This window comes from Eublepharis macularius, chromosome 2, assembly GCF_028583425.1.
Source record: "Eublepharis macularius isolate TG4126 chromosome 2, MPM_Emac_v1.0, whole genome shotgun sequence".
Lineage (NCBI taxonomy): Eukaryota > Metazoa > Chordata > Lepidosauria > Squamata > Eublepharidae > Eublepharis > Eublepharis macularius.
Genome location: NC_072791.1, coordinates 184778155 through 184795389, shown reverse-complemented (window position 1 = coordinate 184795389; position 17235 = coordinate 184778155).

Below are 17235 nucleotides of genomic sequence, written 5' to 3'. Positions count from 1 at the left end.
CATTGCTGCTGTCGGTAAGCCATAGAACAATGTGACATTTTTCTCATATTTACAAGCAAGATACCTGGGGTTTTCTTGTCTCATGATAGCAGTTTGCCCAAATTTTGAATACAGGTATACATTGAATTCCATCAATGGATTTTGTCTGAGTGGTATTGGCTGCTGTGGAATCATGGTGAGTCATGTGCATTTTACCTTGGTTCTCTGTGGAGTGCTAAAAGGTTAATTATCTAAAGACCATTGCTTCAGATGATGTTAGATATCCCTAACATAAAGGATTTCTCTGGTTATCAGTTATTGGCTTCCTCCTGTTGTGCCAAAGTTGTTGATTAAAGAGATACGCTGATATCTAGTAGATTTCTATGCAAATAATGTTTACCATGCTTAAGTGACTTGGAAGTCTGTCTATGTGTATGTTTCTGGTAGGATATTTTTTGTTTAATAATGTATTATTTTTCCTAGTGTAATCTTGTTTACAGTGGTTTAAAGGTGCTACATGATGTGCTTAGATAATTTGCAGTCTGCTTTATATGTGGAGCAGAATGAGGTGTTTGATATACTTCTCCAGGGGGGAGGTATTGCAAATTTGAATGATCCTATATGGAAAAAAAATATATCTGTATTTACAGAACTAAGAAGGGAGCACGCGGTGCTACTCTCTTTATTTCTGGAGCGCTAGCTTTTTTACTGGTGTGGAATTTTTTTATATGGGGACCATTTTTTTAAAAAAATGCATTCCTTCCTGAAGTGGTAGAGTCTGCCCTGTCATCTCATTCTGCTCCATCTACAGACCAGGGTTCAGGCTTCTTGATCATTAAAATCCTCTTCAAAATATTTCCTTTTAAAATGCCTACCTGATTCCTACATTGGCATTTTACCTGCTGTAGAACAAGAAGCTTGCACACCTCCCTATCCACAGAAGCAGCTCTGTATCGCGAGCACGGTTACTGTGCCCTATGAGTGCTAAGTGGGGTGGGGCTGCTCAGTTGAGATTCTGGCTCACTCTTCCAGTACCTGCGCCCAGCCTCTTTTTGTAACCAGTGTGTACAATGCATGGGGAAATACTGAGTGCTCAAGACGCCACGCCAACAACAGCTGCTGGTCAAGCTTAAAGGCTGGAAAAGAGCACAAAATAAATCCTGTGCTCTACAATTTATTTGTTAGACAGTTCAAAGTGAAATGTTTCTATTATGAGCAGCATACTAAAGATTTTGGGGGGTTTTATGTTGGGGTTTTTTTTTTGCAGGTATCATAATTGTACTGTAGTGAGCCTTTACAGGAAAATGAAATTTAGGCTCGAGGCAGATTGTTTTAGACACAGTAACTTTAGCCACAATTTAAAATATGCTGGATGTACCCTTACTGTTAAACTAACCAATTGCTCCACATGTCAATGTTTGTTGCAAGTGTTAACATTCTATCTGTGAGTTGTGTGGTAGCAATACTGAGAATGACTACACTTGAAATCTTCTAGGAGAGAACAGCCTGCTTAGTTTATCCTTTCCAAGAGCCATGGATTCAAACCTATACAAACACAGAAGTAATGTAGCTACACTTAGCAGTATCCATTTTGTATTAAGGGTAAACTATTTTGTTGTCAGCTTCTTTGTACTGAACTCAAGGGGAATGATTTAAAACTAAGTTATTTGTTACTGTTGTTTATTTCTGAGTAGGTATGTGGTTATTTCCTATTAATATGTAAATAAATCACCTTTTTCCCAAAAGCATTATCTTATGATTTTGCAACCAAACTGGGGGAACTGCTTGATGAGTTATTTGTTTCAAAGACACCATGTTACAGTTATGTATGTTTGACTTGATGTTCAGGTTTATTGTATATGTTGCTAATGAGCTTTGCTGTTCAGTCTGGATGAAAAATAGCACACATTAATGAATGCATGTCTGAACAGGAAAGTGATGTGGCAAAGGTAAGAGTGGCTAATAAACACCTTTATTTGGATCGACAAAAAGATCACAAAGTAGTCAGGAGCTACCAGTTGTCTTTTTCAGGGACAATCTTAGATCCTTTTTTTGAATCCAAAATCTTTCATCTAAGCCTTCACCTGCTCTGCTGCTTTTTAAGTTAAGATACTTAAGATACCTAATGTATTAGCATTAACAAATTTAAAAATCTGCAGTGTTTTTAAAAAGTTGGCCTAGACTTGGAGCTGTGAGCTCCAAGCTTGGAAGTCCCACTGTTCCAATTGTGCTTCAGCCATGAACTCTCTACCGGACCTTGGGCAAAGCACCTCCTCTCAGCCTTCCCACCCACCCATGGGAAGTGCTGTGAGAAAGTTACTAATGGAAATATGAACAGAACCATGCCCCATTCATAAATGCTGTGAATGTTCTGTAATGTTTTTCTTAAGTCTCAAAGTTTCTCTGCTTTTGTAGGTGGGAGTTCAGATGCTCTCTATGTGCATTGTAGATTCCTGAATAAAGGCCAGTTTTTTTCATGTAAGGGTATTAAAATGAATAAAGGACTGGATAAACAAATACCAAGTACTTACCAGTTCTATATAACTGTAAAGACAAGAATAATAGTTCTTCTTTGAGTCTCTCATACACAAGGAGCATCCATTTGATCATTCTTAAAACTCCTTCACTTTAAGTCAGTTCTTCTGGAACTTTTAAACTCTTCTGCCTGCTACTGTTTCCTCATTAAGAGCTCAGACATGATTTATGAGCCCTGTCCAAATAGCCTCCTCCTGGCTCAGTCCTTCAACTTCTCCATAGCTTTACACTCACTGTATGTTACTCAGCTCATACATTCTTGGCAGTGTAGCCCTCCCACCCAAGGTGTAGGGATGTGCTTGGTGGCTTTTCTGACCCTTTCCACCACATTCAGGGGGGTTGTTCTCACTTGCAATGTCTTTCAATCAACTTCCCGGCTGTCATTACGCCTCACAGTCACGCACACATCTCCCCAGTAACCAGAGATGCATCGTTGTCCTTCTGTGCAGCCCCACATTGCGACTGCTCAGGCATGCACAGTCCCAATGTGGGGCTGCACAGAAGATACTCAACGAACAACAGTTACAGGTAAGTGCAACACTGTTTTTCTCAGTAACCTGCTTCATCCTCATCTAGCCAGTCCCTATATGAGGCTCACAATTCCAACCAAAATTATTCCCAACATTTGGGAAGGAGCAGCAATCTGCTGATCTGGCAGTTATGCTGGTGCCTCAGTGTCTGGCTTCAGTCTCCCAGGCAGCAGAAGGGACTAGTACAGCAAGCAGAGAGGATTACTCAGCATCACCAGATATGTGCATCACAGGAATGCTGTCCAGCAGAACAGAGCCTGCTGATCAGCATGGTCCTCCGCAGGGCAGAGAGGGACAGGTTTCGCTTACGCAAACTGCAGGGTTGTAGAGATGGAGGAGTAGAGGCAGAGAATCACCTGGCCACAAACACCTTGCCTGTCTTGCAGAGAATGGAGAGTAGCACTTCACTTGCAAACACAGGCAACTAGGTTGGCAGAAAAGTTGGTTTTGGGGTGGGGGGTGGGAATAAAAGCACAGGCCATTCTTCCTCTTCCTCCAGCATAGGCAGTTTATGTTCCCTTTTAGGTCTGGGGAATGCACTTTGCTTACACACTAAGGCAGAGCTGTGGATATGGAGAATAGAGACAGATATACAAGCTATGTCCCTTTAGCAGTAAGGGAGAGAGAGAGGTTACACTTCTCATTTATTTGTAAAGAAAATAAGAGTCCTTTTAAAATCCAACCACAGAGGGCAAGGGAGGTAAATCCTGCCCTACCTCATCTAAGCCAATCCTTAAAACTGTTTTCACTTGGGCAGGTTATGATGCCAGAAGAAGTCGACTCAGCTTGACTGAGTTAACAATGAGGAACGAAATGGAGCAGAATGAGGGGACATAGGGTAGGGTTTAAGTTTCCATTTGTTTTTGAAAAATGAAGCCAGCTTGAAAAAGAGAAGGAACAGCTCACTTCAATGTAAATTGATGTCTCCTTGGTTTTACTCCAAAAGAGAAAAACTTCCCAGAAAAGGGCTGCTTACTCCTACTTGCCCCAAAAGTTGTGAGGCAGACCAGACATTTAGTGTGATTCTTGAGAATTTCCTCTAACTTTGGAGAGGGAGTTATACCTTGAAGGGTTTCCCAACGGAAATAACTACCAAATTGATCCCCTAATATGAGTAGCTTTACGTTCTTATACGTCTACAAATCACCCTCATGGCTCCATAATAAATTGGGCATAAAAGAGTGAATCGTTTTAATGATTTTTAGCTTTCTTGTACCATAAATTCTTCAGAACTGAAATCAAACAGCTCCTGCTAGGTGAAACAAAATTAACATTACAGTAAAGCTTTTGAAGTGGATGTACTTGACAACTTGCTTCCTATGTTCTCATGCTTGAAGCTTCTTTTTACTAAGAGCCACCATTGCACTCAGCAAGTTTTCACAGCATGCACAATGTTGTCAGTCAAGCTCATGCTTTCCCCTTGTGTAATTCAAGAGAACACAAAAGAAATTATCTAAATAGTTGAAACTGGTCTGATTCAAAAGAGTGTAAAGTGTCCTGATAGAAAATTATATTGTCTGTTTACTATTATTGCCATAGATAAGACACCTGAAAATGTCAAATATGCACATTCAAGGGGGGGAAAGGTTCTGGTCTTTGACTACCATTACTTCAAGCATCTCTGCAAGTAATTGAAGAATCAATCAACAACTGATATTGCAGTTAATAAATTTTGAACCGGCAAAATGAGTAATTTTAGACTGCGATCCAAGACAAGAGCAGCCAATGTTGATTCTAATTACTGCCATTGTTCAGAATCTTCTGAACAGGGAGCCAAAATTAATTGCTACAATTCACAATCAAATTGAATAGCTGGTAAATAAATGAGCAAGTCTTACCCTGATGCTGTGAAAACTCATGCTGGATATATACAGGGTCAGTAAAATATTGTGTTCATTTGGCCTAGCCAAACATGCATAGAATAGAACACTTCCTCAAGCTGGATGTGCCAAGAAAAATTTTAAAAGAGAAAAATAGATGATTCTAAGAAAGAAGTTATAGTGTTGCTCTTAATCTGCAGATTTGAGTTTTAAGGGAAGGGGGCTGTGGCTCAGTGGAAGAGTCTGCTTTATATGCCCCTGCCCTCCAAGGCAGGCAAGAGGCAGCGCGGCTCCCCGCACTGCTTTTGCCTGCGCCGCAGTACAGGGGGCAGCCAGCTTGCCGCGTACCTCCTGCCCTCCAGGGCAGGTGAAAACAGCGCGGGGGGCTGCGAGGCTGCCCGTGCCATTCACCTCCCCGCAGGCAAATGGCGCGGGCGGCCTCGCAGCCTCCCGTGCTGCCTTTTGCCTGCCCTGGAGGGCAGGGGGTGCACGGCAAGCCGGCTGCCCCCTGTACTGCGGCGCAGGTGAAAGCAGCACGGGGTCTGCGTGGCTGCCCGCGGCATTCACCTCCCCGCAGGACGGGGCGGCCGGCTTGCTGCGCATCCCCTGCCCTGCAGGGCAGGCAAAAGGCAGCGCGGGGGTTGCGAGGCTGCCCACACTGCCGCCTGCGCGCTCTGGCAGCTGGGAGCTGCTCCCGGTGCCCCCTCCCTGGGGGCACTGGGGGTAGACTACCCCCCTGCCCCCCCCCGTAGATCCGGCCCTGTGTAGAAGGTCCCAGGTTCAATCACCAGCATCTCCAGTTAAAAGGACAAGGCAGTAGGTGATGTGAAAGACCTCCACCTGAGACCCAAGAGAGCTGGTGCCAGTCTGAATAGACAATACTGACCTGGTTCAATGGTCTGATTCAGTATAAATAAGCTTCATGTGTATGTCAGACAGAACTGGAGCACATCCTCAGAATTTTCTTTTTTTTGTTCTAGTTAGGCTTTTGTTCAGGCATTAGGATTGCTTGTTAAAGATAAATCTGGAACAAAAAGGCCATGGCAGGACTTTCTTTGAAAGGTTGTAGTAAGCCCTGGCTGATTTCACAAGTCTTCTGTAAGGCAAAACCAAAGAGTGAGAGTGGTTCTAGCTAGTGGTTAAAGCATGTGGATGCTGTTTCCTCTTAATCTGGTTCATGCGTTTTCTCACCGGCATAGCCACTAGGAAGCTGATGTGCATAGCTACTCAGCTACACTTTTTGTATGAAGGTTTCCCATTTGCTTCAAGCCAACTACAACTGCAGTTTATGGGGGAGAACTTCATGATATAATCACCCTAAGCCACATGGACAGCTTGCCATGCAAACAGCTAACAGTGCAACTGAATTTCCATGCACTTCAGCTTTGCAGTGGAAACTACATCACCTTGATAATGTATGGACCAGCTTGAAATATGTCTCTAATGGTAGTTCAGTTCGATGATACTTTTCAATTTTCTTCATCTTTGGTTGTAGAACTCTGATCTGGAACTGCGGGCTTACAGATGTGTAAGAGGCCTGTTTGGGTTATTTTCTGCTCATTGTATAGTCAGGTTATAGGGTTGGAACCATCCATGACTCACTTCAACTAAGCTGGTCCTATGACTTTCTTCCACTAAGTCTTTCTTCAATAGAGAGAGACTTCCTGTAATAAAGAGTTACTTTTTCTGATGAAGTTTCTTTGTTGGATGAAGTCTTTCTCTGTTGGAGGAAAAGTTGCTCGAAGGGAAACATAGGAGCCAGCAGTGAAAGGGGGAGGTAAGATCAAATTCATACTCAAAATCTCTCTCAAGTCACTCTTAGTTGAAGACAGTACTAGACAAGACTGTGACCTCCATGTTTGGCAACCTGACCTTATCCTACCAAGGCTATTAGAAGCTCAGGCAAGGATATGTCTTAAAGATATGGTACTGACAGGGAAGTTAACCTGCCACAGCCTTAGTCCCTATTGGATCTTCCTGCAGCTACACTTAAAGACGAGATCTGAAGATTCAGTCGCCAGCGTCCGATCTAGTTGAATCTAATCTAGTTGACCTAGTCTGCACCTAAAGGACTATATGGCCAGTGCGACATGCATCATCCTGTCATAGTCCCACTGCTGATTGTTTGATAGAAATGCAGAGTATTTCTACTAGTTTACCCCCATCTTCCCTCAGCAAGTTTAGATGGAAATCCCAGTGGTCTCACATCCTGACATTGATCATATCCATGGCCCCTTAGCTTCACTGTCGTTACATGATGACTTTATTGCATTTTTTTAAAATTACAAATTCTATGATGTCTATGATGAGTTCTTCCATTTTGTTATAAATACTGTATCATACCAATTTGCCTGTGCATTTTATTTATTTATTTACTTTATAGAGTATCTTTCTCACTGAGACTCAAGGTGGATTGCAATTAAAAAAAATCAGCATAAGGCATTCAGTAAACAATGCAATAGGACTAGGATGCCTGAGTTCACAAACTCAAAGTCTTTTGTGGAGACAAATTATACCCCAAGTGCCTTTGTCTTCCTTTCACCCATTCTTGTCCACTATCCAAGGACTAGGATTACAGAATTAGAAAACAATTCAAGCAACAAGCTGTCTAAGACATGACATTCTATAATACAGAAAGCATTACAAGCTAGAAGACAATACAGTAAAATCCAGGTGCTGTGCACAATAAACATTGCAATAGACTCTGATACCAATCTCTTATAGTGTTTTCCTGAGGTGTTTCATTGTGGTACAGTTCTAATCCCTTTATAAAATGCCCTTCTATTTTGCACATTCTGCAAAATGATACAAGTATGGAAGTAGGTTTGCTAGCCTCAGTGGCTGGAGATCTCCCGGAATTACAACTGGTCTCCAGGCCACAGAGATCAGTTCACCTGGAGAAAATGGCTACTTTGGGGGGTGAACTCTATGGAATTATGCCATACCAAAGTCCTTCCCCTCCTCAAACCCCACTTTATCCAGGTTTCATCCCCCAGATCTCCAGGAATTTCCCAACTTGGAGCTGGCAACCCTATGTGGAAGCCTTCCTGATCTCAGGCAGGCCATCCACAAGATGAAAGCCACAATAGAAAATACGTATATACATTGCCAATCTTACCTATCCACAGGTTGACAGCCTCTGAAGGTATTGCTCACATGAGCTTCACCTATTGTTTATATAGTTCATCATCACCATTCTTCATAGCCCCTCTTTCTCCCTAGCAAGTCTTCCCTACCCAGAAAAGGCATCGAATGTTGATGCTGTGTTATTTTTTTTTCTACGTTAGTATGGCTTCTGAACCATGAGAAATTGGAGCCTCGGGGATTTATCCACCTTGTTTCATATTCTTTTCAATATTCACTTGAATGAATGCTCATTCGTGTGTAACATTCATTTGTAACATTTGCTTATAACTATTGAAACTGGGCCTTGAATATATTAGCCTTTTGTTAAATGCTTATGAAATGCTGAGCTCACTATAAAAAAAAGGAGACATCACTGGTGGAAAAGGAGAGAGACAATATAATTAGAGATGGATAAGGTCTCTAATAAGCAGCTCATCCTGGTAAATAAAAGGAGATATTTTGCCCAATTAGTTTTGAAAAGCTCTCGAGAGGGAAAAGAATTGTATAGCTCCAATAACTTATTGGGCATTTCCAACAGTGCAACTAGTTATGATTTTTATTTAGTTAAGCATTGATCCTAAATTCCTTGAGGCTACTGACACAAGCACAACTTGGAGTAACTGGGTTCCCGCCTGAGTTCATTTGTGATATAATTTAGAACATCATGCTGTGGGTTGCAGATAGTTTTCCAGATGTTTATATTGATCTTTTGATATTTTTTCTGTAGTCCTATATAACAGCCAGAATTTTTTTCCCCTAGAGCAGGAAGAACATGATATACAAGTAAGGAGTAACTTGAAGGGTTCTTGTATTATTCAACCCTTTAATTAATAGTCCATTCTCAGTTAGTTCCCTCCTCTTCCGATACTAAGGTAGCTTTTCCTCTGTCAGGCATAGCCTGTGGTGTCAACAAGACATAGGAGTGTCAAAAGATGACTGTAGTTAGACCTTAACGTTTACTGATAAACAAAACTCCTAACATCTTCTAGCCAGTAACATCATATAAAGATGGTTTCTCTGGAACTTAATTTGTAACAGGATCACAATCATTATTGGTATTTGTATTAGTAAAAATTGGATCCTACTTATAATAAACCATTATCATGTCCACAGAAAAAGATGTTCTAAACAGGGCAAAAGAGGATGATACAAATGCATTTTCTGTTAAGAAAGAATTTTCCAGAGGGTAAATGAGACTCCCTATAGAGCACTAACTTCTGGAAGGAAATATGGCCCTTTCTCCTGTCTGTAGCGTATGCAGCAGTACAAAAGAAATGCAAGCACCTCTGGGCAAGAGAACAGTAGACAGAGGTAGATAGAGCAGCCACTGTTAGTTGTGTCCTGACAGAAACACTAGCCCGTCTTTTGAGGTGACAGGAACAATTTTGACACACAGCTGGAGATGTGGGGTTATTGCCCATCAAAAGAGAAAGGTCATTGGTTTTGTAGGGTGTTGGGGTCCATCCACTCAAAAAGAGGCTTATCAACCCCCAATCCAACCATCCCCAGAAGTAGCAGCACTGGCAGTAGCTGTTTCCCGTTTCATTGTTGAGAAAGGTGGGGCATAAATGAATAAAATAAATGTAGCTGAAGGGGGGGGTAAGTTAGTGAATGGGCGAGAGGAGAAAAGGAGGCTGGGAAATGGGAGAGGATGCGCCAAGAGGGAAAGGGGAATACAGGGGAAAGCAAGGTACCTCCTGTAAGTCCTTGTGGGTTTCCTACCATGCAACTGGGCCCAGTCTGGCAGCCAGCACCACATAACTGAGCCATAGTTTTCCTGGGTAGAGGCTGCTGGGGGGTGGGGAGGAGGGAAAGCTGAAGCGTTGAGGGACAGGTGAATGTTATTTTTAATAGGTGGGAAGAAGAGAAGGAAAAAGAAAAAGGGAAGAGGCTATGAGGGCTTTCAGGGAAGGGAAAGGTGAAATAGTGGAGGAGGAAAAAATGAGATACGTCCCCCTGCAAGTTCTTGCTGGTCCCCTGCTGGTATGACAATATTTCTAATGTGCATGGTTGCTAAGAATAGCTTGAAATGTACAAGCAGCACTGTAGCTTCAGGGATCTAAAGTGGTATAGCAGTTAGAGTGTCAGATTGGTGTATAAAAAAGTCCAGGTTTAAATCCCCACGCTGCCATGAAAGCTTGCTGGGTGACCTTGCGCCAGTCATGCACACTCAGCCTAACCTACATCACAAGATTCAAATGTAGAAGAACAATGGAAGCCAGTTTGGGTCCCTGCTGGGGAGAAAGATGACATATAAATGAACTAAATAAATAATAAATTCCAACATCACATAAACAGAACAATCTCACATTTATTCAGGTTCTGTAAATTTGATATTTATGCCCCACTTTATAAGTATTAGATAAAATCCTCAAGGTTTTCAGTGTCTGCGGGTAGTAGCACCAGGCCTATTAACTGTCCAGCTGGTGGAAAGCTCAGCAAGAAGAAAAGCCAAGGTGTGCTTCATCTGATGTAATCTTCTTGAAATAAATATAAATTAGATCCAATATAATTGCAATTGATACTAAACACAATTGTTTCCACGTGCATTTTCTCTTTCCTAAACTGGATGCTCTTCAAGTATTTTATTATCTCACAAAACGTGAGTAAGTCATCTTCCATTTGCATCACAATTGGATTGCAAACTACCAGAAAAACTGCTTGAATGATTTTTTAATGGTAGGGGGTGCTCAAAATTGTTTTCAATTGTTTTGTATATGCTCATTCTCATACTGCTTTCTCACAGCTGTCCTTGCTTCATCTATCATCTGCCCAAGACACACAAAAGAAGAAGAAAAAACTAACTCAAGAAAAGGTGCCCAGAGTTAGCAACCCAAATGTTACCCACTAGAAGCACAAAAGAATCACATCTGGTTGCCCATAATTTTCCTTCGCCATATGCAGTCCTGATAAATAGGGCTGCCAGCTCCAGTTTAGGAAATTCCTGGAGACTTGGGTGGTGGATCCTGGGAAGAAGAAGGAATCCAGTACTGCCATCTGCTCTGTCCTCCAAAGCAGCCAATTTTTCCACAGAGGTCAGTTATAATTCTGGGAGGTCTCCAGCCACCTCCTGGAGGTTGGCAAACCTACTAATAAACCAACAGAGGCTACCTGGCCAGGTACTATGTAGTCTGTTGCCACTACAGGGATACAAATTTACTCAAAGTATTGTCTATTTCAAACAGCCATATTCAATGGCTTGTCTCATGAGAAATCAGAGATTACCAGCAAGGTAAAGTCAGTTTACAAATACTGAATCATACCAGCATGCCAATTGAATAAATGTCACTGTTACTATTCCTGAGTTAATTAGTCAAGTGCTAATGAAGGCCAACTATTCATAGACCTTAACGTTGCTTAAGAGACCAATCCTAGTCCGGTCTACTTGGAATCCTACTCAGGTCTATTCAATGCAAAGTGTTCTTAGGACTGCACTGTAACAATACTACCTTAGAAAGTTAATTTATAAGAAACACTAGAAAACTTTTATAAGAAATCTCACTGGCGATCAGAAGTTGGCATAAATAACCAAAATACAACAAGCTTTTCTATGTGTTAATTTGCTTTATTGTTTACTGGCAGGTGGTTATGTTACACTACATTATAATGGAGAAAGAAAGGGAGCACAATCAATCAACCTTAAAGACTTTTCAGCTCTGTTGATTTCAGAGACTGAAATGCAGGCTTTCTACTCTCAGAGGAATATGAAAGGCCTTAACTTTGAACAGCCTGTGCCCAAGCAAATTTGTTTTTCCAGGACAAACTATCTTAAAGAAAACTCAGTCTCAAGGCCAAGAACATGGCAACTCCATGAAGAAAAGACAAAACAGAAATTCAAATAATAGATACAAGGAGACAATAAAATAGTCACAGAGAATACAATAAATTCACTGAATCATAGACCAAAAATAACCTTGACTCTAATTTTGCTTGTACACGCAAATTAAACTGGACCCATAAAAATATCTTCAGAAGCTAACTGTGGTGACAAAACTAGACACATCACATTCTCATAATATAAATAGGGAGGGGACATGGGTATAATGATATAAAAACAGGTTTTGTTGTTGTTGTCCAAGCAAATGAAGCTAAGAAATCCCTTTGGTTTATATTATTTACATAGTGATTCCCAGTGCAATCCTAAGAAAAGTAGCTCCTGTCTAAGCCAACTGAAATAACTTTTGGGGTTGTACTATCTGTTACATACTTTGGGTACAGTGAAAAAGCTAGCTTTGTATCAGACAGGAGATGGCCATGTCAGTCTAATGAAACCGCAGTGTAACAGATAGATACACAGGCTGTATTCAAGGCTAAGAGTTTGACGATGACCTTCAGGACACTGATATTTCAGTACTTTAAAACTGCCTCTTTAATTTCATTGCTTATGTGCTAAGCATATAATGGGTTGGATTCCACCAGCTTTTTTTTAACAGGCTCAAGACAAAGGAAGAGCAATCTTGATGCTGAGCCTTATCCTTGGCCTGGTCATTTATCAATGACTTGGATGCCGTGGTGGAGAGGCTCCTTCTCAAATATGCAGATGATAAAAAAAACCTGGAAGGATAACTACTAAAACTTCAGATCTGAGGGAGGAGGTTGGAATTCAGAATGACCATGATCAATTGGAAAGGCAATCTGAAATTAACTACATAAGAGACAAATGCGGGCATAAAGATCAAACACATGAGTAGCTGAGGAATACTTAGCTTGGCAATAATACATGTGAAAGAGATCTCAGGTGACTGAGCTGTGTGATATGGTTGCAAAAGGCTAATGCAGTTTTCAGACGCATTAATAAAGGCAGTAAGAACGAATATTTTCACTCCATCTTGTGCTAGTCAGACCTCATCTGGAGACAAGTGTCTCGTTCTGAACACTGGACTTTCAGAAGGATGCAAATACTGGAATGGATTCAAAGGAGGGCAACAGGAGTCTGGAACACAAGTCCTAGGAAGAAAGGCAGGAGAAACTACGTGTGCATAGGACTGGATCATCTCTAGATATTTCCTGTGCCCCCACCCAGCGATCCTTCCAAATCTGATCTTGGGGATGTGTATTCCTTTGCTTACAGGATCCACGAAGACTATTAAGCATACAGGCAGGAGGCTGCAGCAAGGAGAGGGAAGGAGACTAAACCTTTTCCACCAACATAGCTTTGCTATTAGTGTACTTGAGTACTGCATGCCTGAGAATAAACTTCCCCAAGAACAGAAATGGCTGCTGGAAGGAGGGGAATGGAGGTAAGATCCTCAGTACTTACATCTGTAGTTCCCTGGATCTAACCCATAGCCTAGAGAATAGTGGGAACAGTGAAAAGGGATAATGGACTAGATGGACCACTGGTCTGATCTAGAAGGGCACCTCTTATGTTCTAAGTGACCTGAAGATAATAATGGATAATTCCCCTCATATTTTGCATTCCTTTTGATGAGCTCCCGAGTTTCACTGCTACAAAACTCTTTGCACTACGTTATGCTAAAGAAAAGAATGCCGTGGTTTCCCAAAGCATAATTCATTCCTACCCTGCAGTTGCTACTGTGCACCAGATGTATAAAGTAGCTCTTGTTAAATATGTGTCTGTACTTATTTTTTGTCAGCAATCTGGCTTCTGCATCAGAATATTTAAACACCAGTATGTCATACTTAGTGAGCATCTTTGTTTCTTTTTCTTGTCATGAAAATGTCATCACCAAGTACTAACTTGGCCCAGCTTGGTTTTGTTCTTTTATGATATATGTCAAGATTGCACATGGAGGTGGTATGGCTCGAGGCGGCATCAGAACAGTTACTGGCAAAACAGATGCTTTCACTGTAAACACCAGAGCAGGTCTGCAGATGAGTGGGAAGAAAATGTTCATTGATTTCAATAAGGCCCAGGGCGAAATGTCTACAAATCAGAAATGCTAAGAATCATCAGTTGTTTATCTTAAACGTATTCCTTTGGTGTACATATGACATGGAGTTTGCATACTCTTTTCTACTGAATAAATATGTGGTGAGTGTATAAACAGGGAAAACTCCAGTAGTGCAATAGGAAGCCAGAATTTGGTGCACAGCGGTTGCACAGAGAGAATTGCGTCCGGGACCTAGAAGGGGGAGGAAAGTTTAATCAGAATTTGAAATGTTTATTCTCTGTATGATTAACCACTCCATCATTATCCTATGGAGCTATTTTTGTATTATTGACAGTATGAAGGGAAACATTGAAGTGTAGTGTTTAGTGTTTGTAGTTCATTCCCCCCCCTTTTTCTTTTTCCACCCCCCTTTGTCCCTTCCCTCTCCCCTTTCCTTGTGATAGTCTTGTGTAGTGCTGTGTAGTGTTTTGTAGTTATGAAAAATAAAAAAATTTATAAAAAAAAAAAAAAGGAAGCCAGAATTTGGAACAGAGGCCTTTTGCTCTCTTCCCTTTAAGACAGGTCTTGTAGTGGCTACATGCAAATACCACAGAGCCAGTGTGGAGTAGTGCTTAGAGTGTCAAAATAGGACAGGGGAGACCCACATGCGAATCCCTCCAATCCCTAGTAACTAACCTTAGCAGGTATTCTGCGATAATGGGAGACCTCCCAGCCCTTGTCTCCAGCTTCCTGCTGCTGCCTGTTGTTGCAACAACAACAACAACAACAACAACAACAAACTGGGAGGGGGGCTAGTAGTGATGCCATGACATAACTTTTAGTCACATAACTGGAAGTGACGTCAAGTGTCACTGCAATGTCTAGCAACCCTCCTAATCTCTATAGTAAGGCCATAGAGATTTGGAAGATTGTAGAGCAACACAGTGACATCACTTCCAGTTACACAACTGGAAATGACATCTTGGCATTGCACAACATCTAGCCCCCCCCCTCAAAATCCCAGTGCAATACACTAGGAGGCAGATCCACCAATGATTTACACTGACTGAAGGGATTTCTCTCAACAGAACAGGATTTGCTCGCCTCTTCCTTTTTTACTGCACCTCAAAATGCCCCTCGTAATGTCACTCCTGAGGAATGGGACCCCAGGAATAGACTGAGGGGGTCAGTGGCCTGCAGCAGCAGGAGGAATCAATGAAAATCTGCCTCCCTTTCTAATAGCACTGCTGGGTGCTATTGGCAGCTGGCATCCAGAGGGAGGCTGTAGAAGTGGGGACAGGGAGGTCTTGCAGGCATTACCACAGAGTTTCCACAGAATCCTAGAACAGTATGATGTCACTTCCAGGTTCAGCCCAGAGATGATATCATGTTGCCACAACAGCATTGTTTTCCTCATTCCCCTCTCTGATCTAACAAGCAGTAGTAGGAGTCGGGAGGTTGTGAGGGGAGGCAACCCTGAATAGCAGACATCTACTATGGACTTCCAATCTTAGTGATATCAGACCAAGTGCTCACTTTTACCATAACCTACTCACAGGATTTTTGTGAAAAACTTTTTTTCCTTCCCGAGACCCTGGAGAGTTACTGTTTGTCAATGTAGGCCAATGAATCTTAACAGGGTGATATATTGGTGATATATACATCTCATGGCACACTCAGAAGTTGGGTGGTGAACATTTGGGATTTTAGGTAGCCCTTTTCCCCTTTTACAAAGGCTTCTGACAGCAAGCAAATGAAAGTTTGTTATATAAAGCTCATCCTGCAAAGAAGATAAAATCCCAGATCCTGGATTTCTTGCCCAGGCCTTTAAAAAAGGGTCACACATAAACAGTCATCAGAGCTAAAATTAAGATATTGGCCAATAACCGTAAGGTGCAAAGGTAATGAACATATGCCTGAGATAAGCTTACCATTCCCTCCCAGCCAACGGACGCTTCCTGCTGTCACTCAGCTGGCCAGCATAGGAAAAAAATGGCAGGAAATGGGGGTAATCAGCAGCATCCTGACACCCTGGAATCACTCCCCATGCACCCGTAAGAGATGTCAGGTTGTCACCAGAAGATACCAAGAACACTCTACTCTAGTATTAAATCATAGAGTTTTGCCTAAATAGCAGAGTGTCCCCAGCATCTCCCAGCAACCCTGTATTTGGCCACACCATCACCCTGTTCATTTTCACAGGCAGCTCCAGCATTATGGAATGTCCCCTCCAAGAAAGTGCTACTGGCCCTTAGGCTGCCTATTGTCCATTTTTTAAAAATGTAAATCTGTTCTTTTTGGATGCGTACATTGCAGTTAATTGCATAAGGGGGCTTTATACCTGTGTTTTCCTTGCCTGTTTTTTAAAATTTTGTCTGTTACATTGTGGGTCAAGATTTTTAAGCTGCATGAGTCACCAAGGGCAGTAGGAAAGACTAATAAATAGTCTTTAATAAATAAAGACTAATATAATAAATATTGGGGTTGCCAGGTCCCCCGGAGCTCAAATTAGGGGATGGGTGGTTGTGGGGGACCACGATGGTAGTACTTACCTTTTGTGAGTGTGCTGTACGTGCTTGTGCACTGGAGCTCTTCTGTGTTGTGCCAGGAATGACATCATTCCCAGCATGACACAGAAGCATGCAGGAGCGTGCTTGGGGGAGAGATGTTGACCCTTACCGCACCTCTTCCTCCTGCCAGCCAGGTAAGAGATGGCAGGAGGGCAGAGACTGGGAGCAGGGGGAATGGGGGAATGGGGGAATGGGATCCCTAATCACCAGAATAAACAATATTGAGCAAAATAAACCAAGAATCAGATTTATCTTCCAATACTTTCATGAGTTCAGGGTAGAACTTCTTATGGAAGTAAGCATTGCTGCTGAATTTGGCAGAAATTCTTTTCACTGATGCACATTTTTATGTATAGCTTGATTAAACCAAGAGGTAGAACACACCCACACCCTTCTATTGTTAAGTGTGCACACACATACCTTTCTGCTGTTCCAGTCAATTATTTGCTTCCTCACTTGTGCTAACTGCCAGTTTGGGAAACTAGTGGATTAATCCCTATTATTTGGGGGGTATGTGTTTAGGTTCCCTGGAGATCTTCTCTTGGAGCCCTTTAAACCCAGCTATGCTTCATTTCTTTTCCACTGAGCTGCTTGGCACCATGCCTGAGATAACAAGGAACTGGACTGGCCAAGTCAGTTTTTTCCCCCTTTGCAGTACTTGTGGAGTTTCTATCAGCCTGATTTCAACTGCAGGAGGCTTGCTTGAACATGGTTTAAATTGAGACTTCCTCCGCTAATGCTGCATCTGTCCCATAGCAGAGTCAACATGTCATAAATGGGCCTAAATGTATTTCAAGTGAGCTCACTATGGGAGAGAATGAATAGAGGGTATTCAGTCAGC